Source organism: Carcharodon carcharias, chromosome 12 (genome assembly GCF_017639515.1).
Source record: "Carcharodon carcharias isolate sCarCar2 chromosome 12, sCarCar2.pri, whole genome shotgun sequence".
Lineage (NCBI taxonomy): Eukaryota > Metazoa > Chordata > Chondrichthyes > Lamniformes > Lamnidae > Carcharodon > Carcharodon carcharias.
This window is the reverse complement of record NC_054478.1, coordinates 98,464,059-98,475,137: the sequence shown is the minus strand read 5'-3', so window position 1 is coordinate 98,475,137 and position 11,079 is coordinate 98,464,059. Positions and strand designations below refer to the sequence as shown.

Sequence of the window (11,079 nt, the reverse complement as noted above, 5' to 3'; positions counted from 1 at the left end):
GATCTAATTGAAACATATAAGATTCTAAGGGGCTTGACAGGGTACACAGTGAGAGGTGGTTTCCCCTGGCTGGAGAATCTAGAGCCCTAGTATAAGGAGATGATCATTTAGGATTGAGCTGAGGAGAAATTTCTTCACTCAGACAGGTGTGAATCTTTGGAATTTTCTACCCCAGAGGCTTGTAAATGCTTCATTATTGAATATATTTAGGGTTCAGCTAGACAGAGCTTTGGTCTATCAGGAAATCAAGTTACGTGGGCAGGAAAATGGAATTGAAGCTAAATATTAGCCATGGTCGTATTGAATGGTAAAGCAGGCTCGACAGGTCATATGGTCTACTCCTGCTCCTATTTCTTATATTCCTCCTATTTCCTAAGTAGATACCATTGCTACCTTTCTCATTTTACCTGAAGACAAAGTGGAGGGATGCACTTCCAGTTAGGATAGGACAGTTTTGGCATAATTACTGGAAAAACAAAAACATAGCTTCTGAAAAATCCTGTAAGCTAGAAATAAATTAGGCACATATTTTGATGTTTACATAAACTGCAATTATTCCATACTGCATTGTAAATATTAATTTTGGATTCCCCTCATAGGCCAAAATTTAAAAACATTCATTGATAGTCGTTCCAAAAGAACACTGTGAAATATTGTCCATCACTGCATTAACATATTTTGCACATTGTTGTATATTTACATGAAAAACAAATCAACCTGTACTGATATTTTATTGCTTGATCTGTACATTTGTAAACACTTGAGCTAATTAGCTGACAGCATATAGATACAATTGCTACATACTTGTGTCACTCAGTCATAATGTTACAGATTGAGTAGAACAGGCACACCCATAAATGCAAGATTCTCATGCTGTACTGGGACAGTGTCTAAGGCCAGGTCCTAAACATGTAACTTCCAATTAGTTATGGATGAATGATTGAATAGGACATAGGACTTAGGAGAAGGAGCCAATCGGCCCTTCAACCCTGCTTCACCATTCTATAAGATAATGGTTGTGGTCCCAACTCCACTTTCCTGTCTGCTCCTCATAGCCCTCAACTCCTTTGCCTATCAAAAATCTAACTAACTCAGCCTCGAATAAATTTAATGACCCAGCCTCCACTGTTTTCTGGGGAAGAGAATTCCACAGGCCAATAATCCTCTTTAGAGAAAAAAATGTTTCCTCATCTCCGTCTTAAACTGTGCCTCTTGGTTCTAGTCTCCTCCATAAGAGGAAATATCCTCCCAGTATCCACCATAACAGGATCTTATATATTTCAATAAGATCACCTCTCATTCTTCTAAACTCCAATGGGTATAGGCCCAAACTGTTCAATCTTTCTTCAATAGAATGTTATATAATCATCCTCAAGTTCAATTTAATGATCTTTTATGATGAAAGCTGTGACTAGTTTAATATAATGAGAGCTTATATATCTGCTAATGGAGAGTATATATGTTTTTTTTAAATATAAATCATTTTTTCACTTTGCTAATGAAGCAGAGCAAAAACATATGAAGAATGAATATTTGCATAAATCATTTCCAAAATAATAACACTAAAAGCTCTACACAACATATAAAATATATTGCTAAAAAAAGACATGCTGTCTAAGCTTTTCATCTTGCACTCATCAGGACAGATCACAGGAGTACCAACAATAAAGGGAACAACAATTTATGCTGCATGAGTAAAAGAGTGTTGCTTGATTGGCAAGTGGTCTCTAATTGGTTGAGGTGTTGCCATGGAGAATGCAGCAGGAGACAGTTAACTGCCAAGCTATTCTTCAAATTCAAACCAGGCAGGTCGCCTCTAATTGGTTAAGACATTGCCATGGTGAATGAACCAGGGAATGGCTGTCTCCCAAGCTTTTGTTTAGTTGAAAAAGGCACAACACATGGACATATTCCTTCTGTCTGCAAAGGACAGGGTACTGAATGTATGTGAATGTATGTGGCTCCTAGCATGCATAAGTGAGCTATGCTGCAAGCGTGACTGATGATCTTAAATTGGTTTTTAGTGTAATGATGACTGCACCATAAACAATACCCAGTTGAAATATCCCTGCTCTGTAAACTTGTTTAAGCAGAAGTGGTTTGGTAGCACAATTAATGACACCACGAAACACGTAGCAAATCTCTCTAACCGTGAACTCTCTGGGTGCAAGGAGTTTGTTCTTGCTCATACTTTAATTTCAGTATGCCTTTGTCCCACACCAAACAGGAAGAGATATTCACTGAGTTTGAATTGCTCTACTTTCAATTATCCTGCCACAAACCAGCATCCACTGAAGATGCTGAATCGTTGAAAGCGTGCCTAGCTGATCTAGCACATGCATATTGTGGGATTCTGAACGACTTGGCAGATTTTACCATGCAATGCACAGCATTGCAAGGCCTCAAGGCCAACCTAGGCATATGTATTTGTAAACCCGACAAAGGGACCGGAATAGTCATCTTCAGCAAGTGTGAATATATCAATAAAGTATATGCCATTCTTAATGATGGGTCAAAATTCATATCTATTGGAGCTGCTGCTTAGCATGACCAAACAGCCCTGATCGAAATCAAGTTACAAAAATGCTTGTTGGGCTCATGTAGGAGCTGCTACTTGGTATACATGATAGGATTCATCTTCACAGCTCACTACATCTGCATATGTATGGGCTGCCCAAGACACACAAAAGTGATGTCCCTTTACGCCCTATTTTGTCTATGACTGGTTTTGCACAGCATGAATTGGCCAAATGGTTGGGTGAATTGTTACAACCAGTTCTGAGAAAGTATTCCACATACACAATGAAGGATTCCTTCACCCTTATGAAGATTATACAGGACTTACATATTGATAGCAATGCCGTGTCCTTGTGCTCATTCGACATTGCCAGCCCGCTCACCCATGTACCGCTGAAGGAAGCTATAGACATTTGCACCATGTCACTATGTCATGGCACCTCAATATCTGAATCTATATTCATTGAGCTTATGAACTCAGCAACTTGTGCAGTTGAGTTCAGTTTTAATGACACCATGCATGCCCAAATAGATGGTGTTACCAAGGAATCCCCTCTAAGTTCAGCTCTCACAAACATCTTTGTCAGTTTCCATGAGAAATGCATCTTTGATGGAATGACACCTAACCTCCTTCCCCTTGCATATTTCTGATACATAGATGATATGTTTGCTATATTTGAATCTGCAGCTGCATGTAAGAACTTCCTTAAACACCTTTATTAGCTCCATTCTGCATTCAAATTCACCTTTAAAATGGAGCAGTCAAATGCGTGTCCTTTCCCTGACATGCCAGTTGAGAAATTTGCCAATGGGTTCTCTACTACTGTCCACAAGTCTACCTTCACTGGTCAATATATGCATTGGGATTCCTACTGTTCCACATGCTATAAGATTGGCTTTATCAGCAACCTCGTAAATAGGGCCCAAGCCATTTGTTCACTCTGCAAATTTGATGCTGAAATAGAGTGCATCAAAGCCATCCTGCGGGATAATGGTTAACCGGATCAGATCACTTGTCACTTAATATTGTTCAACTTATGAATGGGCCTACGGCTGTCAATTTTGGTCCTGAAAAGTGCCCAGTACACCTCAGATTACCCTTGGAGGGTAAGGTATCTCTAACATTTGAGCAAGTGGTGAAACTAGCCATTTCACACTGTTACTGTGCAGTAGCAAACAAGTGGTGTTCTCCACTAACAGGATGCTGCTGTTCAGCCAAAAATACTTTTTGCCTATCACAGAAATGAGTAATATGGTATATGAATTTCAGTGCTGGTGTGATGCCAGGTATGTAAGGCCGTATGCCCCATCGACTGGTGGATTGTATCAAATAGCACGTCCCTTCGCCTGTTTGCAACAGGCAAGGTACGGACTGTACCCAACTAGCCCGTGCTTGCAAAACTCAAGGTAGAGTGTCCAACATTAGATGTGATTCTACGATTGGACAATGCTTGCGAAACAATCCTGATTGTGCTAAGAATTACGCTGAAAACCAATTTACAATTATCAGCTGGGCTCGCAGCGTGGCCCACTTATGCATGCAAGAAGCCATATATACTCACACAGGGTCCTGCCCTTTGCAGATAGAAGGGGCAGGTTTACACATTGCACCTTTTTCAACTAAACAAAAGCTTGGGGGACAGCCATTCCCCATGACAATGCCTTGACCAATCAGAATCCACCTGCCTCGTTTGAATTTAAATAATAGCTTGGCAGCTAAGTATTCACTGTTGCATTCTCCATGGCAACACCTCACCCAATCAAAGTCCACTTGCCAATGAATTGCACTCTCTTCTCATGCAATTTAAATTGTTACTCCCTTTACTGTTTGTAATTTTGCAATCTGTCCTGATGAGTGCAGGACAAAAAGCTTAGGCAGCATGTCTCATTTTTCTGCAATACTCAAGTTCAATGCTACTAAACAACTATTTATATAAAATAAAATGAGTAATTTATTAGGGAGAACATATTCCAAATAGGTAAGTTAGAAATAGATATTTTCTTAGACCTCATTTCAAAAGTTTATGGAATTGGTCTAATTAACAGTCTGTAATATTTTATGAGAAATGAGCTTTCAGTTGAGGGTAATCAGAGTATCAGTGTGTGTTTAATTAGCTAACTTTCTGCTTCATCAAACAGAAGGAAATAAAAATTTGTCCATTCCATTTTTTGGGTGTGAGAGTTGTGATTCACGACCTGCCTGCACTGGTTCCGTTGGAGGTTGGCAGCACATAAATTAGGTGCTTTCACTTCGCTACCATGATTTCAGTGTAGGGTCAAGTGGATTCCTCACTGCTGGCATCCTCTTTTTGATGCCAGCGGCTTTTCTGTACAGCAGGGGGCTGAGCAGCATTGTACTGAGAGCAGTGAAGTCTGCTGTGCCTTCTTAAAGACAGTCTCTCTCTCTTAAAGGGAAGTTATACTGAATAACGTTGATGGAAACATGGAAAATGGAACATCAGAGCAGAGAGAGGATTTCACAGATGTGACACTGGAGGTATTATTAATGGGGAGGAGGAGAGACCACATAATAGTTCTGGTGGGGGGGGGGGGTGGGAGGGGTTACCTGGTGGCCTTGAAGGACCACCCTCGGAAGGATCAGGAGCAGATGGAAAGTGGAGTTAACTCCTAGAAACTACATCAAACACCTGGCAGGAGTTCAACAAGAAATCTAATAAACTCATCTGGATGGTCAAGGTCAGCGAATGCATTATCATGTGATGACGTGCACACAACAATACCTCCAGCATTCAACCAGCAACAATCCTTGGCACTTAGGAGTCATGCCTACCATTTAGATATTCTGCCTTACCCTCACACCTGCCAATGCTGCCAGCCTCAGAGCCATCTCTCCCTGCCTGTTCACACCTCCAGCTATTCATGCACATCACCCAAACACAAAATAACACAATCTCCGACAGTCTGCCCCCTCTATTGCAGAACAGGGTGGCACACAATTAAACAGTACAAAACACACAGAGAACACACAGAGAGTGAAGGCTGCTAATGGCGGGACCACGTACTTGGTCCCCACATTGCTTTCCATCTGCTTTCCTAACACCAATTTTCTCCTTCTGAATTCTTGTTTTCAGATGCCAAGAACTTCCACCTACCCGGCCACAGTAACCCAAGGAAGGAGAGGGAGACAGTGCAGCACGAACGAAGAAGTCTTATTATTTGATCTGACACTTGCAGACGCCAGCTCAGGTACGGGCAACTAGAGTCGGGATCAGCACATGGCGAGTCACCTGGGCACATGTGGCCTGCAGCCTGTCCAGGAGGAAAGGATGGCTTGTATGCCAGCTCACCAAGATGGGGGAGGGGGGGTGAAGAGCGGCAGAAGCATGATGTAGTCACTGACAAGTTCTGCTACAGAGGGCTTAGATAAGGATTTTGATCAGGAGGCATGCACATTGAGATACTGGGTGCTTTGACTGGCTTGCCAATCAGCCTCCTGTCACTGTGAAGGGGCCTTGCATCAGAAGAGAGGTCCTTCACAGCTTTCCAGTCTATGTTGGACCCGAGCACACAGCAGTGGAAGTGGATGCTTGCGCGTCACAACAAAATAATACTTAGCCTCCACAGAGTTGAACCAGTGGTGCTAGAGAGATGTTTAGACCCGAAGTCTTGTTTAAACATCTATAATGCAGGCAGAATATTATATTCTTATCTTTTTATGCTGCACTATTATAAAATCTTCATATTACTCAAAGAATATTGCAATTAATACAAGGGTACCTCTTGGTCCTTGATATATGTATAACCATACCTGTTGGCATACAATTTGACAAGTTAATGTATTATAGGCTTTCAAATCACAAACCTTTTGTACTTGATCCCTTATGAAAATGACAGTTGGCTAATTCCAATAGCAGTGCCCCATCCAGATTTAATCTCCTGACAGCATGTTGCTGTGGTTATGGAATACTTTGGCAAATACAGACCGAGACAGTAAGAGAGACGAACACGTACCTTGCATCTGGAGTGGTCCCACTGGTTTCTTGCTGCAGGTAATTCTGGAAACATGTTCAGTTGGTGGGGGTTACAGAAAAGTACAGTAGATATTAATTTTGTGTAGTGGTGGAGACTGTAGCTTTTCTGACTTCATGAAGTATTTTACTGATCCATCTTGGCTCTCATCAGATAAAACAGAAATAGATTTGTCAGCTCAGTCAGTCAAAGAGCAACTTCATGCAGGAATGAAGTGATAGAAGCAAACCACTAGAACATATTTTCGTATAAGATAAAAGCAAAAAACTGCGGATGCTGGAAATCGAAAACAAAAACAAAAATACTTGGAAAAACTTAGCAGGTCTGGCAGCATCTGTGGAAGGGAGCACAGTTAACGTTTCGAGTCTGCATGACTCTTCAGCAGAACTGATGCAGAGTCATGTGGACTCGAAACGTTAACCGTGCTCCCTTCCACAGATGCTGTCAGACCTGCTGAGTTTTTCCAGAACATATTTTCAATTCAATGTAGTGAACATTAGAATTGGAAACAGTCTATGCCCTGATCCAAGTTCTGTCTTCAACCAAAAGTCGCCATATCAATTTGCAAATTGGCAGTTTATACACATGTATCATAAAATTACATTACATTAATCAAAATTTAAGCTCTTCAATTTAACCAGGCATCTCTCCTCAGTGCTGTGGCTGACAAACTCACTTCCCATAATCACTCTTAATTGTAAAGAATGCTGTATTGATTTCTATGATCGCTTTCTAAAGGACTGTGGAGTCAGGGAGAAGTTTCAGTTTCATTTCCATGCAAGTTTTATTCTTGGTTATTCATCTCCCTCAAGAGGGAGATAAGGTTATGATGAACCTTTATAGAACACTGGTTCAGCCTCAGCTTGAGTATTGTCTCCAATTCTGAGCACTGTACTTTAGGAAGGATATGAAGGCTTTAGAGAGGGCGCAGAAGAGATTTATTAGAATGGTTCCAGGGATGAGGAATTTCAGTTACGTTCGAAAACTCTAGAAGCTAAGATTAATCTCACAGAAGGTTGAGAGGAGACTTGACAGAGATTTTCAAAATCATGAAGGGTCTAGGCAGAGTAGAGAGAAACTGTTCCCATTGGCAGCAAGGTCGAGCCAGAAGCACATATTTAAGGTGATTGGCAAAAGAACCAAAGGCGATATGAGGAAAACCTTTTTTACATTGCAAGTAGTTAAGATCTGGAATGCACTGCCTTATAAGGTGGTGGAGGCAGATTCAATCAGGCTTTCAAAAGGGAATTGGCTAAATACCTGAAGGGGAAAAAAATGCTGGGCTTGGGGAGTGTGACTAGGTAAACAGCTTTGCAAGGAGATGGCACAGGCTTGAGGGGCTGAATAGCTTCCTTCTGTGCTGTAAACATTCAATGATTCTAAGAAACTACATAAGTTGGAGGTGAATCCACAACAGTGTAAAATGTGCACAAGTGGGTGGCAGGAGGGCCATTAGACTGAAATGCCTTTCCTTGTTTCACGTTACTAATTTGGCTAGCAGTTTGGAAAGATATTGCAATGGCTCCATTCTATGAATGTGGATATTCTTTGCAGTCAACTAATGCTGATTTGTTACAGATTTCCCATAAATCAACTGTCATTTTATTTAATTGCAGAAGGGTACTGCTAAAGAGGGCAAAATATATGAATCTGATACCTCTATCCACTGAATTAACAAAATGCCTGGAATGAACGTACAAACAAGGAGCATGAGTAGTCCATTCAGCCCCTCAAGCCTGCTCTGCCATTTAATAAGGTCATGGCTGATCTGATAGTAACCTGAAATCTGCATCCCACCTACCCCCAATAACCCATCACCCTATTGCTTACCAAAAATCTATCCACCTCTGCCTTTAAAATATTCAAATATTCTGCCTTCACCACCTTTTCAGGAAGAGCATTCCAAAGACTTATGACCCTCTGAGTGAAAAAATTTCACCTCATCTCCATTTTAAATGGGCGGCCCCTTATTTTTAAACAGTGACCCCCTAGTTCTAGATCCTTCCAAAAGAGGAAACATCCTCTCCATATCCGCCCTGTCAAGAACCCTAAGGATCTTATATGTTTCAATCTAGTCGCCTCTTACTCTTCTAAACACCAGCAGATACAAGCCTAGTCTGTCCAATCTTTCCTCATAAAACACTCCATCCATTCTCCAGGTATTAGACTGGTAAACCTTCTTGGAACTGCTTCCAATGCATTTATATCCTTCCTTAAATAAGATGACCAATACTGTACACAGTATTCCAAATGTGGTCTCACTAATGCCTTGTACAACTTAAGCATAACCTCCCTACTTTTGTATTCAATTCCCCTCGCAATAAGTGATAACATTCTATTAGCTTTCCCAATTACTTGCTGTATTTGCATACTAGCCTTTTGTGATTCGTGCACTAGGACACCCAGATCCCCCTGCATCTCAAAGCTCTGTAATCACTCACCATTTAAATAATATGCTTCTCTTTTATTCTTCCTGCCAAAATAGACAATTTAACATTTTCCCACATTATACTCCATTTGCTAGATCTTTTCCCACTCACTTAACCTAATATATCTTTTTGTAGCCTCCTTATGTTCTCTTCACAACTTACTCTCCTACCTATCTTTGTGCCATCAGCAAATTTGGTAACCATCCCTTCATCCAAGTCATTTATATAAATTGTAAACAGTTGAGGTCCCAGCACTGATCCTTGTGGCACACCACTCGTTACATCTTGTCAACCTGAAAAAGACCCATTTATGCCTACTCCCTGCTTCTTGTTGGCCAGTGAATCTGCCATCCATGCCAACGTTACCCCCATACCACAAGCTTTTATTTACGCAATAACTTTTGATGTGGCACTTTATCAAATACCTTCTGGAAATCTAAGTACAGTACATCCACCAGTTCCCCTTTATCCACAGCACAGGAATCTTGGATCCTGTATAATATTTCTGGTTCTGAATTACTTCCATGTTTTCTGCTCGTGCAAGAAACTACCCTTTTCCGGGGCAAGCAGTGGCGCAATGGCCGAGGAATGCATAGCTGCAGGCAGTGTCATGGATGTTAACATTGCACTTCAGGAAGTGCTGGAAACTGCGTACATCCACGATGGCTTGTGTTGTGGCCTCCGGGAAGCTGTCAAGAATGTTGGACAAGCGACAGGCTCACTTGTGGCAGGCAATTGCGATGATGTACAGTATGTTAAGTTGGTAGAGGCACTTTGTGCTGAGCATCAGATGAACCCGATTAAGGTTGATGACAACAAGAAACTTGGTGAATGGACTTGGCAAAATAGACCAAGAAGGGAAACCTCGCAAGGTTGTAGGCTGTAGTTGAATTGTTGTCAAGGATTATGGCAAAGAATCACAAGTCAAGGATGTCACTGACAACTATTTCAGAGGAAAGTGATATGTTTCATAAACAAAATCAAAAGCTAAAATAAAACATTCACAAATGTAGATCTATAATTAATGATGGAAGCATACAATATATAATAAACGATATTAAGATTGAATATTACTGAAAATAGAGACATGTTATTGAAGCTTTTTGTTTTGCACTCATCAGGACAAATGCTAGAATGCAAAGTTTCATATGATCACAACAATTTATACTACAGGAAAAAAAGGGTGCGGATTGGTTGGCAAATCAACTCTGATTGGCCAAGCATTTAGATTAATTTCAGATATAGATTAATATTAAGATTTCTCACAAAGGCAATGACCCACACCTTAGTTGAAATAAGCTATTCAGTAAACCCTGCTGATTTGCAAAGTGAGTCTGCGGTGAATGGAATTATAGGAGTTCAACTTTGTTATTTTATCGACAAACACTAAAAATATTGCACCTTAAGCCTCGACATTGATTTGGTTTCTTCCAGCAAGAGCAGTACAACTTTTAAAATCGACATAATGTCAAGATGGATTCTGTCTATCTGCAGAAAAGTGCTCCATCTTTGGATAAATCTCAAGGACAAGGCAAATACAAGTTGCCAAGAAGTATATGCTCATCAACCATACATATACCCAAAGAATCTGGCTATTTTTATTGAAAGAAAACTCTGTCGGTCCCTTTACTTCTCATGAAGGCTATCCTTTTCTGGAATGCTGTGTCACCTTATCCGCTGTTGCTTTTGTTTGGATGCTGAGTCCACTATTAAATGTTATTGCAAGCTCCTGGGACAACTGGGTACTGGTGGCTCGTGAGGTTAAGTATTTCAGTGTTCATTTTCTTTAAATGTACAGAAAAAAGCCTTAAACAGTAAAACCTAACCTGAGATGTCAGAGTGTCAGAAACAAATTAACTCAGGTATACTGATAGATCGCTTTGTATATAGGGAAATCAGCAAGTCAAAGCTTCAATTATAGTAAATAGTCAGTGGAATTTATAAATGTAGCTTTCTCTGTATTGATGCAACATAATTATTCAAAAAACTCTTCAATTCAAACAAAGCGTTGCATTTTCTACCTTTTCAGATTGTGTGTCTGCCCAAAACTCAATAAATGCTTTTCAAAAAGATTGTAATTCAGACCCAATTCAAGTTCAGCTGTAAGAAACGAACATATTTGAAAGTAAAATTAAGAAAATCA

The 11,079-nt window shown here is 40.4% G+C and overlaps 1 pseudogene; it reads left to right on the top strand.

Annotated features, from left to right (window-relative positions):
* Positions 1 to 9,513: 9,513 nt before the first annotated feature.
* LOC121284699 lies at positions 9,514 to 9,898 on the top strand (annotated as a pseudogene).
* The last annotated feature ends 1,181 nt before the right edge of the window (positions 9,899 to 11,079 follow it).